Raw genomic sequence first — 23,328 nt, forward strand, 5'->3', positions numbered from 1 at the left:
TTATGAAACTTGCTAATTAATTCAAACGACAATTTTTCTTCTGAATGAAGTAAATTATACGTATATATTTTTCAGTTACTTCAGATACTTTTATAAGTACCTATGAACTCAAAAAATAGACATGAACATCAGAAACAAATGGTTTTTAAGATTATCTCCATCAACTAGAGGGCAATACTGCAGGGCTCTAGGAAAAAACTACACAGTAGGTAGAATCCGCAATTGGTAATTTTCTATCTCCTCTCTGTACCCTTCTCCATTCACGATGTTTCTATACCTACACCTACACCTTTGGACTCTCCTCCAAACCAAATACTCAGCAGCTTCGTTCTGGCCTCAGATAGTCAAGAGTAGCATGGAAAAAAATCTTGAAGAAAAATTCTTTCTTTATTGGGAAACCTCAGTGTTTAATCTTAAAGCTTTCCACCGATTGGAAGAGGCCCACACACATTATCAAGGGTCATCTCCTTTATTTAAAGTGTCTGATGGTAGATGTCAGTCACATCTACAAAATATCTTCACAGCAGCATCTAGACTACTGTTTGATCAAACAACTGGGCACCATAGCCTAGCCAAGTTAGAACATAAATTAACCATCATACTAGTTTGGGGAATTCATCCATATTTACTCTTTTTTCTCCAAAATTATTTAGATTTTTAGATTTGGGAAATTCTTCAAAAATTCCTTCTGGAATGATAACTGGAACTGTAGTGAATTCACTAGTTAAATTGACAAGAACTGAGACCTTAATGTTGTCATCCAACCATGAGCATGGTTCATATTCTCTAGTTACTCAGGACTTTTTTTAGGGGGTTGGTAGGGCAGTCTGATATGGGCTTAAATGTATGTTAAAGGTATATTTAAAAGAAATATAATATATGTTATAACATAAAAATACATTATGAATGGGGGAGGGTAAAGAGAAATGATATAAGGTTTCCACTTTTTTTAAAAAAGATAACATACACACAGGATCTTCCAGATTCGCTCTTCCTCTTATCAAGTTAAAATATGTTCTCATTGCAATATATTTTATATGGGGAAATTTCTGTTCACACCAGAATTTAATCTTGTCAGAGAACAGTTGTAGTTTAACCCAGTGACTATGTCATCATTGATATTAGGGGTGCTACGGTTAAACAGCCTGATCTTCAGTTTAGAAAGCACTCACAATGTGCCAGCCTCTATGTTAGATGTTAAAGGTAAGACCCCGGGTCTGGACAACATCAGCTCCACCTCAGTGCAGTGTAAGACAGTGCTGATTAACTCTTAAGCTATACTGCTGGCTGCCACTCTATTTTTCATTTTGTTGCAAGATCAGGACTGAATGCCTTAACTAGGGTGTTTCTAAAATGACAAAACCTGATAAATCAGATACTTTCTGCATATATTTATTATATTTAAGAAACCTTGGATTATAGATTAAAAGTAGAAAAAAAAACTGAAATAAAGAATAATATAATGGATTCTACTTAGCTCACAATTGTATGTGCTTTGATATTCTGAAATATCTTCTTTTCAACTGCTTCTGATATAACTTTGACATTTTAAATTTTAACAGAAAGATTTCCTTCCATCTAAATCCACCACAAATGTCATGGTCATGTAGCAGAAATTGTTCATTTTTTAGACAAAAAGAATGTGGTTAAAGAAAGTGATATCATTAAGAATAAAGTTTGAAGAATGTTTGGTTTCATTAATTTGAACAGGAAGGTCTTCAAATGAGATATGAGCAAGTTTTAAGGTCTAGAGCAAACTGAGAGGGATGTAATCCATAAATGATTTTCCTAAATATTGTTTAATATTTTAATTAATTGAATTCTTCACATGAATTAACTTCCTTAATTATACACTTTCCAAAAGGATTTCCTGTACTGTGCTCCATGTTATCAGTTCAAAAATTATTAGAAGACTTACCAAGTCTTTTGATCATAAAATTAATATATGTCCATATTTAATGAACCAGATTCCAGCCTACTTCCTTCAAAATAAATATACCAAAATCAAAGAATTTATGTTAGAGTTCTTGTATAACTCAAACATCTTTCAGGGCTACCCTCGTGGCGCAGTGGTTGAGAATCTGCCTGCTAATGCAGGGGACACGGGTTCGAGCCCTGGTCTGGGAAGATCCCACGTGCCGTGGAGCAACTAGGCCCGTGAGCCACAACTACTGAGCCTGTGTGTCTGGAGCCTGTGCTCCGCAACAAGAGACGCCACGATAGTGAGAGGCCTGCGCACCGCGATGAAGAGTGACCCCCGCTTGCCACAACTAGAGAAAGCCCTCGCACAGAAATGAAGACCCAACACAGCCAAAAGTAAATAAATAAAATACAAAAGTAACTGTACCATTTAAAAAAAAAAAAAAGGAATCTTTAAAAAAGAAAAAATCCTTCAAAAATCCACTAATTGTGTGTTTCAGATTAACTCTGAAAGCTCACAGTTCACTGAGTTCGTAACTGTCACAACTCTAGTACCATAAGACACTACATATTTAAGGCTACATATTCTCAACTTTCTCAGTTATAGTACCATACATACCATAAAAGACTACATGTTAAAAACTTTTAATGTTACATGTAGTTTCTGAAGCTAGAAGCTAGAATAAGCTAAATAAATCTAGTCAATGGGATCCTAACTTAGAAATAGGAGACTCCAGCTCAGTGTGTCTTCAGAGGGTTTCATTAAGTGTAACTATGATGTAGGTCTTGACATAGCGTGTGCTCTAAAAAAAAAGTTAGATTTTTACACTGAGACAACACTCTGCTCCTAATTACTCAAAATCATTTAGACTTCAAGAATTGTCCTACATCTTGGTCTATGTTTTTCTTCTACACATAACTGCATAATTTCATTATCACGAAAGGGAAGCAGTCTGTAAATACAACGTGTAAGCTTTTCTATCTGGAGAGCTATCACAGTATATCAATTCCAATTTGACTAACTCCTTGGGATTAAATTTGTAGTAAACAAAGATCAGGGAATTCCCTGGCGGTCCAGTGGTTAGGACTCGCGCTTTCACTGCCGTGGGCCCAGATTCAATCCCTGGTCAGGGAACTAAGATCCTGCAAACTGCATGGCGTGGCCAATAAATGATAAATATATAAATAAAACAGATCATTGTGTATCATATTACTTTACTAATACAAAATTATAATAGAAATCAGTGAAGGAATACTTACTTGAATGAATTGAGTAACTTTCTAAGTTTATTATGTCTTCTTTACTCTTAATCACATATGCATCATTATAGCACCTGAATATGAAAAAAAATGCTAATCGTTCTTATTTGTGGGTGTGTAGTTCCTGGATTCCAGATTTTAGTAGCTCTTCTTTCTTTTGTTGAGTCCTTCACCTCCAGACAAGTTTACTTCTTGCTAGTACTTCTGATATCAATTGGCATAAATTTAAGGGAAGGTCAACACATTATCTAAGAAGGGATTAAAACTTATCTGAGTCTCTTTTAATGAGCATAGAATGCTTTTCTCCCAGATATCCATATGCCTAGGTCCCTCTCCTCCCTGTAGTCTTTGCTCAAGTAAAAAGTTTTCTATGTGGCCTAAACTAATCACTATTTAAGATAAACCTACACCTATACCACCACAACCCTATTGTTCATCTTTAGCTATTTTAGCATGTTCTTGCTTTTTCCTATAACACCAATCACCTTGCAACAAACCATCCACTATAATTTACATATTTTCTGTTTTTATTTATTTTCTGTCCATGCAACTAACATGTAAGCTCTACAAGTACAAGCACTTCTATTTTTTTTTTTTTACTAATATATCCTAAGCACCTAAATAAGTGCCTGCACTAGTAGGTGCTAAAGATTGCTTAATAAATGATTAAATGAATGAATATGTTTCTTTCTACCAGTCTCCACAGAAAACTAGTAACTCTGTGATTTTGTATGCAGTACACAGTAGATGTCAGAGCTGAAATTTTGAAGGTGTTAGAATCACTACACATTGCCAAAGAGAAAATATTCAGAAGCTAATTAGCATTTCATTATTCTTAGGTCAACCTAATATTTACCCCTTCACTGTCTTTGTAAAGGAAAATAAATTAATAAAGATGCTTTCGGTAATGTATTTAGTGTTCAGGTTTCACTGAATTCCAAAGCATGACCTTTCAAACTGGGGTAAATGAGAAGGCTGGTCAGTGTTTTAACACAAATTGTTGAAGCATTTCCCCAAATGGCCAAACAATGGCTGAAATTGGCAGAATTTCTTGTTGAAACTGGCAGACTTGCCCACTGTTGCCTCCCAACAAAAGTCTTCCTCCATTAATTGTTGCCTTTTTGGACAATAGCACTAAAAAGTCTATAGAAGGAGAAAAAACTCTTAGCAGTGAAATTGAAAGAAAGTAAATCAGTCTTTTAATAAAGCATATAGGGTAGAATACAACTCCTGTTTAATTGACAAAAAATTATACCTCTGTTTGATAAGTGAAGAGTTACATATTTGTAAATCTATAATTTATCAAGCTTTTAAGTGTTGATTTATAAATATTTAAAGATAATTTTAAAGTGTGCCAACTGTCAATGCCCTTTCATCATTGTATAGCTTTGAAAGTTTTCTAAACTTAAAGCCAAAGGACTATTTTATAAATTAAAATACATACTTGTCATTAAATAAAATCATGATTTGCTTGAAAGCCTAATGATGAATTTTCACAAAATGTATCTTTTAATTGACACAACTCATAAGTTATAACAATACTTTTCTAATTAAGATTCTCCATGTGTTTGAGACACATAGAGCTAACTTTATTTTCTTTTAAAACAGGTGTTAGTCATTCATTCACCTAGAAATATCACTGTTGAGGTTTTTTTTTCTTCTGAGTCTAGAATGTATATCATTCAGGGAAATAATAATATTCCTTTGAGAAAAAGACTGATTCTCAACATATGTCCATAGTATTCAGGAAAAAAATATGTGTATAAAATGTGTCAAGGTTGTAACTTTACTGTCCTTCGGTATATTATCTAATATGACTGGATTTTAAACCACAAGCAACAAACTAGCTTGGATTAAACAACGCTCTGTCCTCAATGAAGTATTGTTCAAAACATAAAAGTAAGTTGTGAAATAGCTTCTTCTTTAAGTCTTCTTGAACTTTCTGACTTTATGTGGTATTATTGAATGGTAAACTTATAATAAAGTTACTATTACAAAACATAAATGATAATAATACCCTAAAAAATTGTATTTGTTTTAAGAATTATTCTACATTCAATTAATTTCCGGTATGTTTATATATAACATGACAATCCAATAATCTACATTTTCTTTGTCCCAAGTAGCTTAAAAACAACAACAATAATAAAATAAAGCTGAAATCAACAATAACTTAAAAGACCAAAATGTGACAATTTCTAATCTAGAAGGGCTTGATGAAATGGTGGAAAGGGCACTTAAAATACGCTTTACATATTAATAGAATAATAATGAATTTTCAATTCAAGAAATTGGAGCGCAAAAATAACTAATTTCTCACAGTGAGCAGAGACACTTCACACTTTCTCAAGCTAGAATCAGTCCCTACAATGAAAAATGGGTGCTCCCAGTAGTCCTGTTCAGAAAAAGGCAATGCCAAAACATTTGTTTACTCTCATCTAGATTCAGCAGAGGTACCATGTATTCTTGAGAGCCTTTTCTAATAGAGTGTTACTTGCAGGATGAAAAAGCTCTTTTGAAGACTGAATAATTGTCTAATACTAAATTAAGTCTAACAAAATTGCTGTCAAAAAAGTTTCACTAATTATTATAATTGACTCTTCATTGCACATTGGATTTAAGGGTATAGAACAAAATTCATTATCATTTTTAGTAGTTCTTCAGCTCTTATATACTGGATCTCTTTGACTCTGTTAAAGTGTCTCTATTCTAGAGGAATAGCTTGCTAGCCTATAGCATGGAATATAACCATAAATCAATTCTGTAATCCATGATGTTGTCCACAAACATTACTAGCAATTCTCTGATTAGTTCTATTTTAACTAATTCCTCTTACTTACTAGGTCCTCACCTCATTTGTTTCTAAAGGAGTGGATGTGCTCTCCTTGTTTACATGGATCTTATTTTTTAATTGCATATTTTTAAACATATAATTTAAAAACTATACAAATCCTAAACTTTTCTGCCTTGAAGTAAAACCATGTCAGGGCCGGTGACAGTGTCTGTCAAGGTGAAAGGTTTAGAGATTCAACCAGAAGTTGATGAAACTGGAAATGAAAGGAACAAGATTAGGGAGTTAGAGACTAATCAGGAGAACAGAGAACAGGAAAGATTCAGAAAAATTCTCATTCAGAGACCAAATATATATGACTGTAATAATGTAATTAACTTAGTAATTATTGTTTACTGAGTCAAAAAACTGATATAAAGCCACAGTGAGGGATGGGATTGTAAGTAAAATAAACCAGAAAAATAAAAGGGAGTGAATAGAATAAAGAGAGGAAAAGAGGGAGAAGATAAAAGGAGAAGCTATAAGAGAAGATAAATTGGTTCAATAAGACATAGTGTTTGCCAGAAAGGTTAGGAAATAAAAATCCAGCACTGAACTGCATCAGTTAAGATGTGGAGATATTTGGGGTACATGGTCATGAACAAAAAGTTAGTATACAAATACTCTCTAGCTGCTTGGTATAACATTTTGGATATGAAGAATCTACCTGCTCTTTTGTTTGAAGAATGGGGTTGAGTGTTAAGCCTAAGGGTTATTCCTTCTGATAAGAGGTGAGGAGTGTTTATGAAGAAGTTGTGAGAAGCGAATACCACCTCCTGGTACCAGGTGGTACCACCTCCAAGATTACCTGGATGGTAATCATGTTCTAAGACTTGGACCCAATTAGTCAAGATAATGACTCTACTTTTAAAAGGGGAGGGTTCAGAGAGACTGACCCACTGGGAAATCTTAGTCTGTCTAGGATAGTTTCTCTAAAGGTAGGCCAGAAATTGGGCTACATTAATCATACCACATTTAAAACAGCAGAGCTTATTTGGCTAACTGCAAATCTCTTGGCTCATTCCAAACCTACCAAATCAATCTGGGGTGGCTCAGCATACAGAGGGAGGTGATACTTAAGTACTTGAGTCCCATGTGCTCTGAAAACCACTTTCCCTTTACTTTACACTGCATATTGTGAGATAAGAGATGATAACCTGATTAGGTTCAAATTTACAGTAACAAAATAAGAGTGAACAAGGCACAGGTTTAAATCAATTAATTTTCTAAATAATGAAATAATAAGTATAAATTCACACTGAACTACACATAAATAACAAGATATATATTGCTTTCCCTTCTAATTCTGGCTCTGAGAATTATTAGTTTTGTGATTTGAGGTGTACATTTTCCATGTCTGAATCATTATAACTTAACAGTCTTAGAAACTTGGTAATAATCCAAAATACAACTTTACTGACCCTTTCCTTTTTCACTGGACTCGGGGGTAAGTACACACACACACGCACACACACACACACACACACACACACACACACAAATACTCACACATATACATTGATTCACAGGTTGGTCATCATTGGTGTTCCAAAATTCCCTCCATGTAGCTAAGAAACTAATCTAAAGCCAAATAGAATTCACACACCTAAATCATACTTGTAAAATTCACAAAGTGTTTAAATCATACATATACTATGATTTAACTGTGAAATCTTAAAAAGGGTCTAATCTTAACAATATTCTGACAAAAGGAAATAAACTTTAAAATTGAATGCGTGTTGTGTGAGGCATCTCCATCTCCCACCCAACACCCCAGACCTATCTGAATTACATTGCGTTTTTATGTATTTTGATCCACAGATCCATAACAAGTACATGATTCCAAAGTAAGGAATCACACTCTGCACATTGTCCTACAAAAGCTTTCTAAACTTTAAAATTTTCATGCATACGAAAGATTATTAAAATACACTGCTTGGGCTTCCCTGGTGGCTCAGTGGTTAACAATCCGCCTGCCAATGCAGGGGATACGGGTTCAAGCCCTGGTCTGGGAAGATCCCTCATGCCGCGGAGCAACTAAGCCCGTGCGCCACAACTACTGAGCCTGCGCTCTAGAGCCCTCGGGCCACAACTACTGAGGCGGCGTGCCACAACTACTGAAGCCTGCGTGCCTAGAGCCTGTGCTCCACAACAAGAGAAGCCACTGCAATGAGAAGCCTATGCACCGCAACAAAGAGTAGCCCCCACTCACCACAACTAGAGAAACCCCGCGTGCAGCAATGAAGACCCAACGCAGCCAAAAATAAATTTATAAAAAAAAAAAAAGCTTAAATAAATAAATGCCTTTATACCTAGAACCCATCTTTTCCATCATGTTCCTCCCTGATTAAGTCACATGTATGTCCCCAGAAGTAAACCATTAGCCTAAACTTGTACTAGTCATTCCCTTGCTTTACTTTATGGCTTGACTACATATATATGTATTTCTAAGCAATGTATTATTTAGTGTTATGTTTTTAGTTTTACTTTTATGAAAGTGGAATACTTCTGAATATAGTCTTTGGAGACTTTCTTCTTTCATTCAGCATTATGTTCCAAAGATGCATCACTGTTAATGTGTGTAATTTTGGGTTTGTTCTTTTCACTGTTGCAGTGTTCCATTGTATGAATGCACAATGTATTTATCTTTTCTCCTGCTGAGGGACATTTGGATTGCTTCTACCATTTTGCTATTATAAACAATGAAGCAATGAACATTTTTTTTAATGTATTTCCAGGTACACATGGTTGAGTTTCTTTAGGGAATAAATTTATGAGTGGGATTTCAGGATCCTAGCAATTCTTGTACCAATTTATAGTCCCACCAACAGTGTATGAGGTTCCCATGACACCACATCCTTTCCAATACTTTGTATTACTGTCAAACTTTTAAATTTTTGCCAGCCTGGTGGATATAACATAGTCTCACTGTGGTTCTAATTTGTATTGCCCTAATTATGAGTAACAGCAAATCTACATGTAAAACAAGTTAAAATTTTCCTCTGAAATATTTCTTTCTAATTGGGTAGCAGTGACTTGATGTTGTAGAATTATTTTTTGCTTATAATTATTTAAGAAAAGGACTATTTTTGGTTAGGTGGTCCAGGGAAAGGAAAGATTGTTTTATTGCTTTTAAAACTGGGTATGTGTGAATGGCATTTCTCATCATGATCAAGAACATAGACTGATAATACCTAGAATCATACCCCAAATTTTCCATTTCCTTTTATTCAAAAATCCCATCAAATACATATCTTCTTTAAAAACAGAGAGGAAGGGACTTCTCTGGTGGTGCAGTTGTTAAGAATCCACCTGCCATTGCAGGGGACACAGGTTCGAGCCCTGGTCCGGGAAGATCCCACATGCCACGGAGCAACTAAGCCCGTGTGCCACAACTTCTGAGCCTGCGCTCTAGAGCCCGTGCTTGGCAACAAGAGAAGTCACCGCAATGAGAAGCCCATGCACCGCAACGAAGAGTAGCCCCCGCTCGCTGCAACTAGAGAAAGCCTGTGCACAGCAACAAAGACCGAACGCAGCCAAAAATAAATAAATAAAAATATATAGTAAAAAAAAAAAGAGAGAGGAAGAAAGTGAACACTTCCATTCGGATGCATGTGTGCTTTTTAAAATATAAACTTTATATTTTAGAGTTGTTTTAGATTCATATCAAAGTTGAGTACAAGGTGAAAGATTTTCCATATAACCCCTCTCCCAACCCTCCTCTATTACTAACATCTCCCACGAAAGTTATAAATTTGTTACAACCAATGAAACTATATTGACACATCATGCCCACTGAAAATACAGTAGGATTCACCATTGATGTTGTACATTCTATGAGTTAGGACAAATGTATCATGACAAGTATTATGTGTTTTTATAATATTTTGACTATTTTAAATCATTCATGGAGCTTACAAGTCTCCTGAAAGAGATAATGTCTCTCTTTCTACTGTTGTAAAAATTATTTCTTATACATAAAAATATCATAGAAAGCATTGGAGTCTGTGTCTTTCATGTAATTCCACATTTTGGAAACCACTTGATTTCCCTTATATCCAGTAGCTGAATTTAACTAATATATTTCAAGATTCTGATTTCCTCTTAATAAATACACTTAGGTTTGCATTTTTCTTTCCAGCTTGATTGTTTTGCTTCACCACGGCAAATATCAAGAAAGTTTATCCAGTATTCTTACCTAATATATTTATTTTCTGTGTTTCTAAGGCTTAGTTGATTTTGATTTCATTGTCTACTTCAGTCAGTGGTGCTACTTCCACAAAATTAGCTTTCTTTTGAGTTTTCTCTAGGTATCGCTATCACTTTCATTAAGGCTTTATAATATTTTCTTTGTATCCTCTCTTCTTGGATATTAATCTATTTTTTGGTACTACAGATACTGATATTTTCAGAGGAAAGTGGAAGTAAGACCATGCTGACATATACATTATATTTTATTAATATGTGCAATGCATTTACTAACCAAAGTTAACTCATCAATAAATTTACTGATAGTCAGAAGTAATCGTTGACATATTTGTTTTTTACTTATTCCCTATCACCAAAAAGGTGCAAATATTCTTTCACAGCATTTTCAGCTCAGATGAAAAATGAAATTTCTAGACCCATGCAGAAAAAGAAAACACTCCATGGTCATGTCTATTTCTAGTGGCATTTTCTAGCAAGTTGGGAAAATACTCAAAATAAACTTCAACTTTGAACCTTGTGAATTCCATATGAATTCCAGTAAAGCCTGAGACTGACAGGAGTTTTTATTTTTTCCAAAATAGCTTGTAGAAAATTCAGATTCTAAATATATGTGGAGAGTCTATTGGTGTAAAAATACACAAGTCTTTAAGATGACCAGATCATGATCCTAATTACAACATATACTAGACAATTTATAATATATAATAAATTATTAAAATATATGAAGGTGTGAAAATTTACAAAATAATTTTACAAAGTAATCAAAACTTTTTGATTTATATAAAAAAATTTGATTACAGAGATTGCTTTTAACATAAGCTTTCTTAATACTTTTGGGTTTTCATGTAAGGATCCCTAGTGCCTTCATGGAAATCCTTGACAATCATTCAGAAATTATTTTTGGAAGTAGCAAATTCATGATCCATAAGAACAAGTTTAATAAAAGCCTCTCAAATCACAATATAAATTAATGGAGATAAAAAATTTGCAAATGCAAATTTGATATTTTTGAAGTTCTAAAGTCCAAATAATACTGTGTAAATGCAAAGCAAGGTAAACAAGATTATAGCTATATCTTGCCTTCGACCTTATTTTGAGGCTGAAAAAATGATGTAAACCACATTTATATACGTTAACTCAGTTTAGCAGTGGATGAATCTCACCTGTTAGTGATACCCTATGTTTAAGGAGAGTTAAATCTCATTACTGACATGGTCTAGCCTCTGGCTTCCTCTTTGACAAGATCTGTGTCACTCTTTCCCCCTCATTCACTCCAGTTTGATCACGTTGGCTCTCTTTATGTACTTTGAACTAGCCATGTCATTTCCTTCTCAGAACCATTGACCAAGCCACCATTTCTTCTGGGAACAACCTTTCACCTGAACATTTCAGGGCATTCACCTCTCCCTAGTGCTAAGATCTTGAACAACAGGGACCATCCTCCATGTTCGTGCTCCTTAAAATACTCATTCTTAAGAAATAAGGTCCAAGAACAAAGTTCCTGATTACTTTCAGGTCAGCATGGTGGCAACCTAAATGTGCCTGAAACAACGCCTCCCAACTTCCCATTAAAATGAGACATTTAAAATACATATGTTTGTGATTTAAAAAAAAACACTAGGGCTTCCCTGGTGGCACAGTGGTTGAGAGTCTGCCTGCCGATGCAGAGGACGCGGGTTCGTGCCCCGGTCCGGGAGGATCCCACATGCTGCAGAGCGGCTGGGCCTGTGAGCCATGGCCGCTGAGCCTGCGCGTCCGGAGCTCCGCAACGGGAGAGGCCACAGCAGTGAGAGGCCCGCGTACCGCAAAAAACAAAACAAACAAACAAAAACCACACTAGTATATAACTTTAAGTTATGTAAAATCCCACTATCCACTAATAATACCAAATTCACAGGAATGTTCTCTTGTCATCCAGGGTCCTATGATGATACACCAGCCACTTGTGCTACCACCTGTCAAAACTATGGATGGCCCTACCTTCAGGTATTGAGTATGAATATATTACAAAAGAACATTCATGACTTGATGAAAGTAACATGTTGAAATTCCAATGAAATTGAGGATAATATGAACATGTTAACAATCATCAGAAAGATTTCACAGAATGATACATAACTCCAAATAACTTCTGAATCAAGGAAAACTTTGAAAGGCAATCTAACAAAATACAGGCTTAGGGACATCTGTCAGACTTACAAAGTCATTTCCTTGGGACCTTTGGGTATGAACTTATCCCCCATGTATTTTTTCCCTTGGCCAGAGGACTAGGAATGTTAAATTAATACGAACAGTTCTTATAAGATTTATTAATATTAACAATTTGGTAGTATTAGCCACAAACATCACACAAACACACACACACACGTATATAATGTCTATGGCTAATCTTATTTTAACTATAACTATGTATATGTTTCTATATACACATATATAAAAAGCAAATTATGTTTCCTGTATAAAATAATAGGGCTAGGTTGCTCTTTTGAACTAAATTCCTTTCCTCTGTAGAGTTCTTTGTTTTCTGATCCACATAGTCACTATTATATTCTTATAAATGTCTGTAAACCTTTCCCATAATTGGAATGTAAAAAGATATTATTTATAAATAAGGGAACAGGAAAATGGGGGGTTAGCTGAATTAAAGATTTAAGTTGCTCTAGATACTATTTTTAGAACTCCCTGGCAAAGCAGTTTCAATTTCAATCCTGGGCATTAATTTCAAGCTTCAGGGGCATTGGTGCCTCCAAAAAGATTACTGTTGCAGACAGATGTGTCTTATTTATATTTAGTATTATAGTTCCATATCAGATAAGATATTATGTGATTATTATTACACCTCACATCCTCCTTCCTGACAAAATTAAAGTAGCTTTCCTGTCCTTACTTATTTTTAGACTGTGAAGTATTTAACAATTCAATCATGCATCGTCCCAATAAACTATAATAGCATTAATGAAAAATAAAGGCTACTGAATTATTTTACTTTAAATTCAAAGCTGAGTGACATAATTCCTTCTTCTGATTTTAAATTCCCAAGTCATTCTGCTGGACCCCAAAATAGACCCTCTATAATTATTCTTTGTCCCACAGCATGTCTTTGGGAACTCATCATTGTTGTTCTATCCTTTTTATGTGTCAGCTTCCTTTGCACATTGCATCTCATATGACTCACTGTTCCTTAGAGCATGGTTTGAATGCTCAAAATGCATACTTGTATCTGACAGCTGGATTTTTCTTCCTGAACTTTTTTATGTGAAGTGGTGCCAGATCAATTTTTAAAGCCCCAATTTTGCTTATTGAAGACATACAAGAAAGAGCAGAAAATGGAAAAAGAGTCACTTACTAGGCGAAAACTGATTTTGACTTACAGTATCTGTTAGCACCAGTCATCTTCCTATGGAAATTAAGAGGATTACCCTTTTTTTTTTTTCTAAGTGTCTTTCCACCTTATAAATTCTAACATGTATTGGATAGTTTGAAGGAGATAAATTGGAAGTGGCTTGAAAATGAAAGGTCCAAATTTAAGCTGCATTCTCTTCGTTAAATTGATTTCTGACTTGCAGAGTATTGGTAAGATTTTTTGTGAGACACTAATAGGCCTAATGGTAATCTTTAAAATTTTATTTCTAACAAGTAGAGTTTAAGGTGGCTAAATATTTAAATTCTAGCAAGAAAGAGGTTGAAAAAATGATCTCTAGGGAGATTAAAAAATATAACTGAGAAACAGGACTGTAGTTTGCTATCATATTAGTTTGACTCACATGTGGCTTAATTTTAACCTAATAAAAGAAGCACAGAAATGAGACTTAGGAAAGAGAACTCCTAGTTTTACCTTAGCTCATCTACCTCTACTGTGGGATATGAGGCACATCACTAAACTCTCCTGAACTCCCACCTTCCAAATCTGTAAAATAAGCAGGTTATACTATGAGACCTTCAGGTCTATTCCAGCTCTGAGATTCTGGATCCTCTAACTGTAACTACTCTGAATTAAAGACAGGAGCTGGAAATAAAATATCATCTGAAGTTCTTTGTAACAAATACTGTGATTTGTAATAGCTCAATTCCTCTAACTTCGAATATTTTTGCTTTGCTTTATTTACATAATCATTCAGTAGACTCTGAAATTTGACAAATGGGTAAGAGGTGATAAAGAGGAAAAAACAAAGAGAATATCTCTGGCTAGACTGAATTTTGGCAATAGAAGCATCCATTTCTATTTATCACTAACATATTATATTCTTACTGAAAATTCTCTTTGACTCCAATATAGTAAAAATATTAACTTTTAAATTTATAATAATTTAAAGGTCCATTTTTACATTTAAATCTTAAACCAACTGAAACTGAATCTCAGATATAAACTTTTTCCCAAAATTGATGGACAGTTGTAGCAACACGTTTTACTAAACAATTCATCCTTCCTATTACTGATTTGAAACATAACTAAATTGTTCTATTTACTAAATTATATTAACAAAATTATTTTGGATTCTAGAGTACATTTGTCTTATTGTTGTTTGTTATTTGTTTAGCTGACCTTTAAAATTATTTATTATCTTGACTGCATTACATTTACACATTATTTGGGGAAAAATTAAGCATCTTTATACATTTTAGTTTTGTATGTATTAATACAAATGTCTCTTTATTTATTAAAAATCATTTTATGTCCATAAGATAATTATATATTTTCTTCAGAACGGCTCTCCATGCAGGAGAAGTGCCTGTTTCTTAAAGATCAGAGAAGATTTTTACACAGAGCAAGATGAAAGTTTTCTCAGCAAATAATATGAATAGTTCAGACAATCAGGAGTGAGTCCAGTTGGTTAGAACAGTAAGAACTAAATTAAGGTAAATTTGGAAACTAAAAAGTATTCGTATTCCACTAAACTAATGAAACTTAAATTCCAGGACTTTCACTCGAATAAGACCCTTTCAAGACCCTGCATTTAACTTTGAGTTTATGATTTGGTGCTGTTTTTTTTAAAAGAGGAATCCTATAAGTGTGTTAGTTTTCTCCAATCCAAGACCATAGCATATAAGTCCCCAAGTTGTCAGTGCTTTGGTTCCTACATCTCATCTGGTAAGGCAGTAAGGGTACCCAAGGAGCAAGGGGGCCACGGGTGTGTAATATGAGATACTGGCCACTGAGGGCTGGTCTGGTGTGTAGCACATCTCTCCTTCTAGCTAAGCTTTTGACTTATGCATGTCACATAAATAGACTGGAGTTTGGCTGCCCCATCCGTAAAATAGGAGATTAAACTAAATCTGAGAAAAAGAAAAAAAAAAACCAGAAAGTTGCTCTAAGATCCTCAATTCTAACTCTTCCCAGGCACTGTGGCTCATGGTTTTATCTCTATCTCCAAAGGGTACATTTTACGTTCTGTCTTTTGTCCTTTAATTTGGCATGTCCGTCTTTCTTGTCCCCGAGCTACAATACAGAGGCATCTGTAAAGAGCTATTTTAAACCTCTTTGTAGTACATCTTTTAGTGCCTGTAAACTCAATAAGTACGTTTACAAATTATATTAAAATGCTCCCTGAAAATTATATCTTTACTGTTTAAACTATGTTTATAGATCAACTTCATGCATGATTGTCTTACTGTCCCTTGAAAAATTTATAGCACACTATCTTATTGCTCAGTTAAAAACAGGTAAACTAAGAGATATCATTATTCTAGAAGGCATAATTAATGACCTGTTACAAAAAGTAGGTATAAAAATATGTAACATATATATATTTTAAAAACTGGAATTCTTTTGAATATTTTAAAAAATTATTTTTATCTTTTATTTTTAAACTATTTTAAAGGTTACACTCCATTTACATTTTTTTTTTTTTTTTTTTTTTGTGGTACGCAGGCCTCTCACTGCTGGGGCCTCTCCCGTTGCGGAGCACAGGCTCCGGACGCGCAGGCTCAGCGGCCATGGCTCACGGGCCCAGCCGCTCCGCGGCATGCGGGATCCCCCCGGACCGGGGCACGAACCCGTGTCCCCTGCACTGGCAGGCAGACTCCCAACCACTGCGCCACCAGGGAAGCCCCATTTACATATATTTTTAAACGTAATTCTTAAAAGAGTCAAAAGATGCAATATTCTAACAGTTAGAATGTCCAAAAAATACCTATTCTCATCTTTCTGTGTAATGAGCCATGTTTCCAATAAAAATTATTCAAAAAAATTATGGATTCAACAAAATGAGTTTAGCACAAACGATGAGGAACATTTGCTACATATACCTGTCATTTATGTTAACTTACATATCTCACATGCAAAATAAAGCATGAACCTAAGTATAACACACCACCTCAGTAAGTCAGTATTGTTATTGATCCAGTGACTTGGGGTTCTCATTTTCAGTGCCAAAAATGTCTACTAATATTCTTTTGAATCTCTAAGAGATTTCCGTATTATTATGCATCCTATAAATGGTGGTATTCTTTACAAATACACTTCTCTGAAACCACCTTGCTAACTTACTTTCAGTACGCGGGCCTCTCACTGTTGTGGCCTCTCCCGTTGCGAAGCACAGGTTCTGGACACGCAGGCTCAGCGGCCATGGGCCACGGGCCCAGCTGATCCGCGGCATGTGGGATCTTCCCAGACCGGGGCATGAACCCGTGTCCCCTGCATCGGCAGGTGGACTCTCAACCACTGTGCCACCAGGGAAGCCCTGCTAACTTACTTTTAATCAGACTGCCTTTTAGTGCATAAAGTTGTTCTACTTTGCATTGATCCCTGAAATAGTCCTTTCTTTGACATCTATAAAAAATTCCATACACTAAATTGTTTTTGAGCATAGTAGACTTCACTGCAGATTTTCATATGAAAGATTCAGGAGAGATTCACAGATTAGCAATGCAAACAATTTCAAATCAAGTGGTAGACATCACCATTTTAAAAGGTCACTTGGAGAGTGGTATGGACATATATACACTACCAAATGTAAAATAGATAGCTAGTGGGAAGCAGCCACATAGCACAGGGAGATCAGCTCAGTGCTTTGTGTCCATCTAGAGGGGTTGGATAGGGAGTGTGGGAGGGAGACGCAAGAGGGAGGAGATATGGGGATATAGGTTATGTATAGCTGATTCACTTTGTTATACAGGAGAAACTAACACACCATTATAAAGCAATTGTACTCCAATACAGATGTTAAAAAAATAAAAAGGTCACTTGGTTCTTCCAATATTTTATCTATTTCCAGCCTCTTTCCATCTTTCTGGATCCACGCTCTTCTTTATCACTCATTTTCCTTCTTCCCTTTTAGGAGTGGAAATAATACATTTTCTATTCTTGAAGCATGAAGAGGAGATTTCTGCTTCTTATATTTGAGCAACTGCTAACACTTATGGCCATGTGGCTGTTCTATCCCATGTTACTTTTGATGTATTTTACAAAAAAAAATATAATTCCTTCTATAAGAAGAATTCTGGTGTCAATGTTAATGATCATTATTTAATAAGTTATGGTAACAATTTGTTAATAATGACAATTATTTAATATTTAATTTAATAAGTAAAAATAAGTTGTCATTGAAGTTTAACGGGAACCATGTTATATGTAGTATAGACACTATAAACTTTCATACATTTATTTACTTATCATTTGTCCTTTTCACATTTGCTTTACATTAAGTTACAATTTGTCTGATTCATTTTTCTCACTACAGTGCCCAGCATAATAGTTCTCAAATGCAATGCATTTTTATTTTTGGTAGAATTGAATTTCTTCATTTAATATGTCTTACACTTTAAACCAGTGATCTACAAACTGGGGTATGCATACCCCTAAGGAGTAAGCAGAAACAGCTTGTTTTACAGAAATCAATTTCCAGATTCTTAACCTTCATTTGAACTCCATCCTAGAACTGATCTGCCACAGAAAATTACTAAGGTCTAAGCTTCAGGCCACTTCTCACTTTTTCTTTCATAGTGCTCCTTTTACTTCTTTACACACACACACACATACACACATGCATTATTTCACCCTTCTGAGCCTTACTACAAAGCATTTCTGCAGGATGTAACAATCTCCTAGGGCATAAATGAGGGGACAGGGATGATGGATACACTGATGTTTGCCAAGCCTTCTTAAAAAGGACACATGACTTTCCCACTTTCTTCATCTCATTAATGATGTAGTTCTAATAAAATTTTGCTTTATGTGTTTAAAAATTATGTATCAAAATTTATAATAAATTTATTATGTTTTCATCTAGAGTATAAACTCTAGAGCCAAACTGGTTCAAATCCTGAATCAAACAATTTTTTTTTGTGTGTGTGTGTGTTTCTCATATTTTGATTCAGTTTTTTTTTTTTTTTTTTTAACATCTTTATTGGAGTATAATTGCTTTACAATGGTATGTTAGTTTCAGCTTCACAACAAAATGAATCAGTTATATATACACATATATTCCCATATCTCTTCCCGCTTGCGTCTCCCTCCCTCCCACCCTCCCTATCCCACCCCTCCAGGCGGTCACAAAGCACCGAGCTGATCTCCCTGTGCTATGCGGCTGCTTCCCACTAGCTAACTGCCTTACGTTTGGTAGTGTATATATGTCCATGCCTCTTTATCGCTTTGTCACAGTTTACCCTTCCCCCTCCCCATAGCCTCAAGTCCATTCTCTAGTAAGTCTGTGTCTTTATTCCTGTTTCACCCCTAGGTTTTTCATGACATTTTTTTTTTTTTAATTCCATATATATGTGTTAGCATACGGTATTTGTCTCTCTCTTTAGAACTACCATATGACCCAGCAATCCCACTACTGGGCACATACCCTGAGAAAACCATAATTCAAAAAGAGTCATGTACCAAAATGTTCATTGCAGCTCTATTTACAATAGCCCAGAGATGGAAACAACCTAAGTGTCCATCATCGGATGAATGGATAAAGAAGATGTGGCACATATATACAATGGAATATTACTCAGCCATAAAAAGAGACGAAATTGAGCTATTTGTAATGAGGTGGATAGACCTAGAGTCTGTCATACAGAGTGAAGTAAGTCAGAAAGAGAGAAACAATTTTTTTAATTATCTGCTGAAGTTAATAAACGTACTTGTGCCTCAATTTCCTCAAAGGTAAACCTAGGATAAACAGTACCTACTTTATATGTTTTAATAATGTGATCATATAGTCTGAAAAGGTAAATATTATTTTTTCATGTATTATAATATAAAGTAGCATATCATTTATTATGTATCATTGGTGTTTCCAGACTTGGTGGCCACTCTGTACATGAACTGATGGAAGTAGAGGCAGAAGTATATAGTGCTTAGGTCATGGCTTGAAATTGAGTAAGCCTTCCAAAAGTTTTAGCTACTATTATCATCTGTTATTAGTATTATTATTTCTAATAAAAATTGTAATGGTAATGCAATTGGGAAGGATTTTTAAAACATTCATTCAGATAGGATTTTTTTTAATGAAATTTCAACCTAGGTATACATATTTTGTTGTATAAAAGATTTTGAGCAGAGAAGACTTCATTGAAAATTTTGCTAGGAAAAGATAAGGAGAGGTTTGCATAGTAGCCATGCAAACACTTCAAAGGAAAAGGAAGATATTGCAACATTATAGTTTAAGTGTCACCTGCTCACTCAGTAATCTATTTCTACATCCCTCCATCTTTCCTGCTCCACTCTGTCTTTACTCCTTCTATTTCTGTATTATGCTTTTTCCTGCTCTCTTTCAATGTGGTCATTTAAAAGAATTTGAAAAATAAGTTCAGTAGAATAAAATTCTATCAGGGAAAGATGGATAGTGGAGTAGAATATGATGTCAATGAGATTAAGAAATGAAGTAAAATTTCCAACTGTCAAGAAGAGAGCATTCATTTCTCTACAAATGATTGCGTAGGTATTAAATTGTTGTTGCATTTACATTTCATTGAAAAAGAATACTATAACAGTCATAGTTTAAAATGTCATCATTTAAAATGTGCCCAAAATTACGTTTTGCAAATGACCTAGTAACTTAAATGAGTGAAGTTTTTTAAAAAATTACTTTATAAATAGTGTCAACAGAAAAGTTAGAACACTGCACTAGATTGGCATGTTTAATTCATCTTTGCATTTCCTCTTCCATGAAAAGTACACTTAAAATAAGTTTATTAATAAATATGAATATAGCATTTTTATCATGAAAATAGGATGAGTTATAATATCATACCTTTCATTGTACCATGGATCTGTAACCAAAACAACTAACTTTATGTTCTTGACTTAATTACAGGAGGATGTATTGGATCTGGGATAAGGTGACTAGGTACTACACATATCACATGGAAATGAGCTCTTGCTGTTGTTAGTAAGAAAATAAATATAAGGCTTTGCAAGCAGTGGGTTGGAAGATACCATAAGGGCTTCTCTTTTGTTGTTAAGGATAATAAATTATAAGGAGGTTAAGAAAGGTCCTTTGCAACTGGAGCTTATAGCTCTATGTGTAATAATTTATATTTGTAACTTATGATTAACAAATAACTTACTTTTATTTTTTGATAATGAAGTTTTATTTTTGATAATGAAGAACATTATAATTTGCAAAAACATAAGAGGTTGTCATTAGATGTGGGAAAACTGCACAGCTTTTTTCCAAGATGCATTGACCCATATAAAAAGCAATCACGGGCTTCCCTGGTGGCACAGTGGTTGAGAGTCCGCCTGCCGATGCAGGGGACACGGGTTCGTGTCCCGGTCCATGAAGATCCCACATGCCGCGGAGCGGCTGGGCCCGTGAGCCATGGCCGCTGAGCCTGCGCGTCCGGAGCCTGTGCTCCACAACGGGAGAGGCCACAACAGTGAGAGGCCCGCGTACCGCCAAAAAAAAAAAAAAGCAATCAGTTGAACAAAGAGTACCTATCTTGAAAGGGTTTTTTATCATATTTGAAAAGCTTATTTAATGGGATAGACCCATACTTATGATTAAGAATCAGACCCCTCAACCAAATCTCAGCCAGAGTCCATTAGACTCCAGATTAATTCTAACAGTCATTAGGGTGTGGATTTCCCCTCTGTAGGAAAACCGTGCATTAAAAAAAAAAGCACCTCTCTCCCCCTACAGAAAACCTTGTCTGTTTCACTTAGATATTTTATTATTTTTTCATTTGTCTTTCACCCTATCTCCCAGGCCTTCCTTAAGCTTCCTTTCAAAGCAAATTATTTACCTTTCTATGGAATAGATCAGTTTTGACAAAATTTTCCCTCTTCCCCAATTATGCAGACCCTAACATGAACACAACAAAGTGAAATTATCAATCAGCCTATGCCACAATTCACTTATACATGTCAGGGTCATAATTTTGCTAGTTTTTAACTTTGAGACAGTTCTTCCTAAACTGCCCATATTTATAACGTTCCTAGATTATCTAACTTTCTGTCTGTGTTAATCCATCAGTCACAATATATTTATAAATGGCCAGATGGGCAAGCCTTTCCACTTTTTGGCTTATTCCATTAATGTATAGAGTCTTGCTAATAAATTTAATGATATTTATACATCTACTAGTTATTGAAAATAAATGAAAACACATTTACATTTATTGACTCCTGTTTAAGTGACCACATTTCTACCTAAAGTAGTGGAGAAATGCCTAGGACCTAGGAAGAATAAAGAGTGTGGCATATGAGGAAACCACAGTCATTTACTGTATTTTACAGGAAGTTCCTGCTGTGACTAAAAGTGCTTTGCTCTCTCAGACTGCTGTAGATATAAGACAAAGAGAAACGCAACACAGATAATTATAGCTTTTAATATGCTGAATGTAAAGCACTTCTACCAATGAGAAACAGACCCTGGATTTAAAGGAAACGAATGCTATAATTCAATGAGCCTGGCAAATATACCTGGCAACAATAACACAAGACAGATGCACTATTACTGTTTTAGGTTGTTTTAGAGAAATCAAAACCTCCAGATGAAAGTTCAACACTTCTCTGTCAAATGTTTTGTCTGTATGACACCAAATATCACCTTAAGTGAGAGAAATTTGAGTAACCAGTAACTGTCAACTGCCAATGGTAAAAATTACCTCATTGGGCATATCCACATCTTTTAAATAAAATTTGGCTATTGTTAATTAGGCTTTAAGCAAGAGATCTCCTATCTATAAAGAAAAAATTATGGCCATGCTGAATTTATTATTTGTTATCTCACACATAGAGTAAACTTGTTTTTCACATTTACTATAAAATTAGTAACAAACTCTAACTTCAAATCATTTGGGATTCCGGTTTATAGAGTGTGCTAATCTTAGTTACATATTTCCTGAAAAATTTATTATTGTGTATTTATTCTCAATTTTTTCCAAAGCCTTTGGACATTTAATAAGGGATCCAGAAAACAGTGCTGTGACACAAAGATTGCCATATTACTGGAAACATTAATGCATGCATACACATAAAATCACAAAATACTTTAGAATGAATTTTACTATCATAAGAGTAAGTTTTCTGAATCATAGCAGACCTTAGAATTCATCTTTCAGCCAAAACATAAACATATACCTCAACAATATCTTATTAAGATAGTTTCTGTGTTTTCTTTACTGGGGGAAAAAGACATTGTATGCTTTTATAAATTCTCAGATTCTACTTGGTATTTCATAGACTATTTGGTGGAAATTATACATGAATACACACAAACATATATACATACATACATACGTGTAACTTGAAACACATTAGCAGAAATTCAGATGCATTCTGAGAAAAAAATACATGCAATGAAAATAAAGAGAAAGAGGTGTGTTTGTTCACAAAAACATACTAAATTAAAAAGAATAAGGCGATATTTTTGGTTCACACTTTGTAGTGGCTGGTTTGGAAAGTTATATCTTTGTAGCCAGAACAATTCTTCTATTTTCCTCTATTCTTAATGTCTGTTAGTTTCTATTATTGTCTTTGAAGGTTAACTGCGTCTTTAAAAATTTTTAGTAGTGAACAGGGAGGAGTTATTTTTTCTCTTACAAGTCCCACCTAAATACTGTAATGTAAACTGTAATTTCTATTCTCTCTATTACAGCTCTATTGCTTGGAAGTCTTTGGTGCCATTTCCAGGTACAGAGCTTTAAAAAGCCCTATATTCAATCTTCTAATA

The 23,328-nt window shown here is 34.7% G+C and overlaps 1 protein-coding gene across 11 annotated transcripts in view; it reads left to right on the plus strand.

Moving 5' to 3' along the window:
- CALCRL (calcitonin receptor like receptor) overlaps window positions 1-23,328 on the plus strand; it is a 105,740-nt gene that overhangs the window by 7,447 nt on the left and 74,965 nt on the right. For 3 of the 11 annotated variants that reach the window (XM_067741256.1, XM_067741261.1, XM_067741259.1), the window contains exon 2: window positions 12,138-12,205. The exons of the other annotated variants lie outside the window; for them this stretch is intronic. The gene's annotated coding sequence lies outside the window, so the exon portion shown is untranslated. The remainder of the gene's footprint in view (window positions 1-12,137; window positions 12,206-23,328) is intronic. 11 annotated transcript variants of the gene reach the window in all.

This window comes from Pseudorca crassidens, chromosome 6, assembly GCF_039906515.1.
Source record: "Pseudorca crassidens isolate mPseCra1 chromosome 6, mPseCra1.hap1, whole genome shotgun sequence".
In the NCBI taxonomy this organism is placed as follows: Eukaryota; Metazoa; Chordata; class Mammalia; order Artiodactyla; family Delphinidae; genus Pseudorca; species Pseudorca crassidens.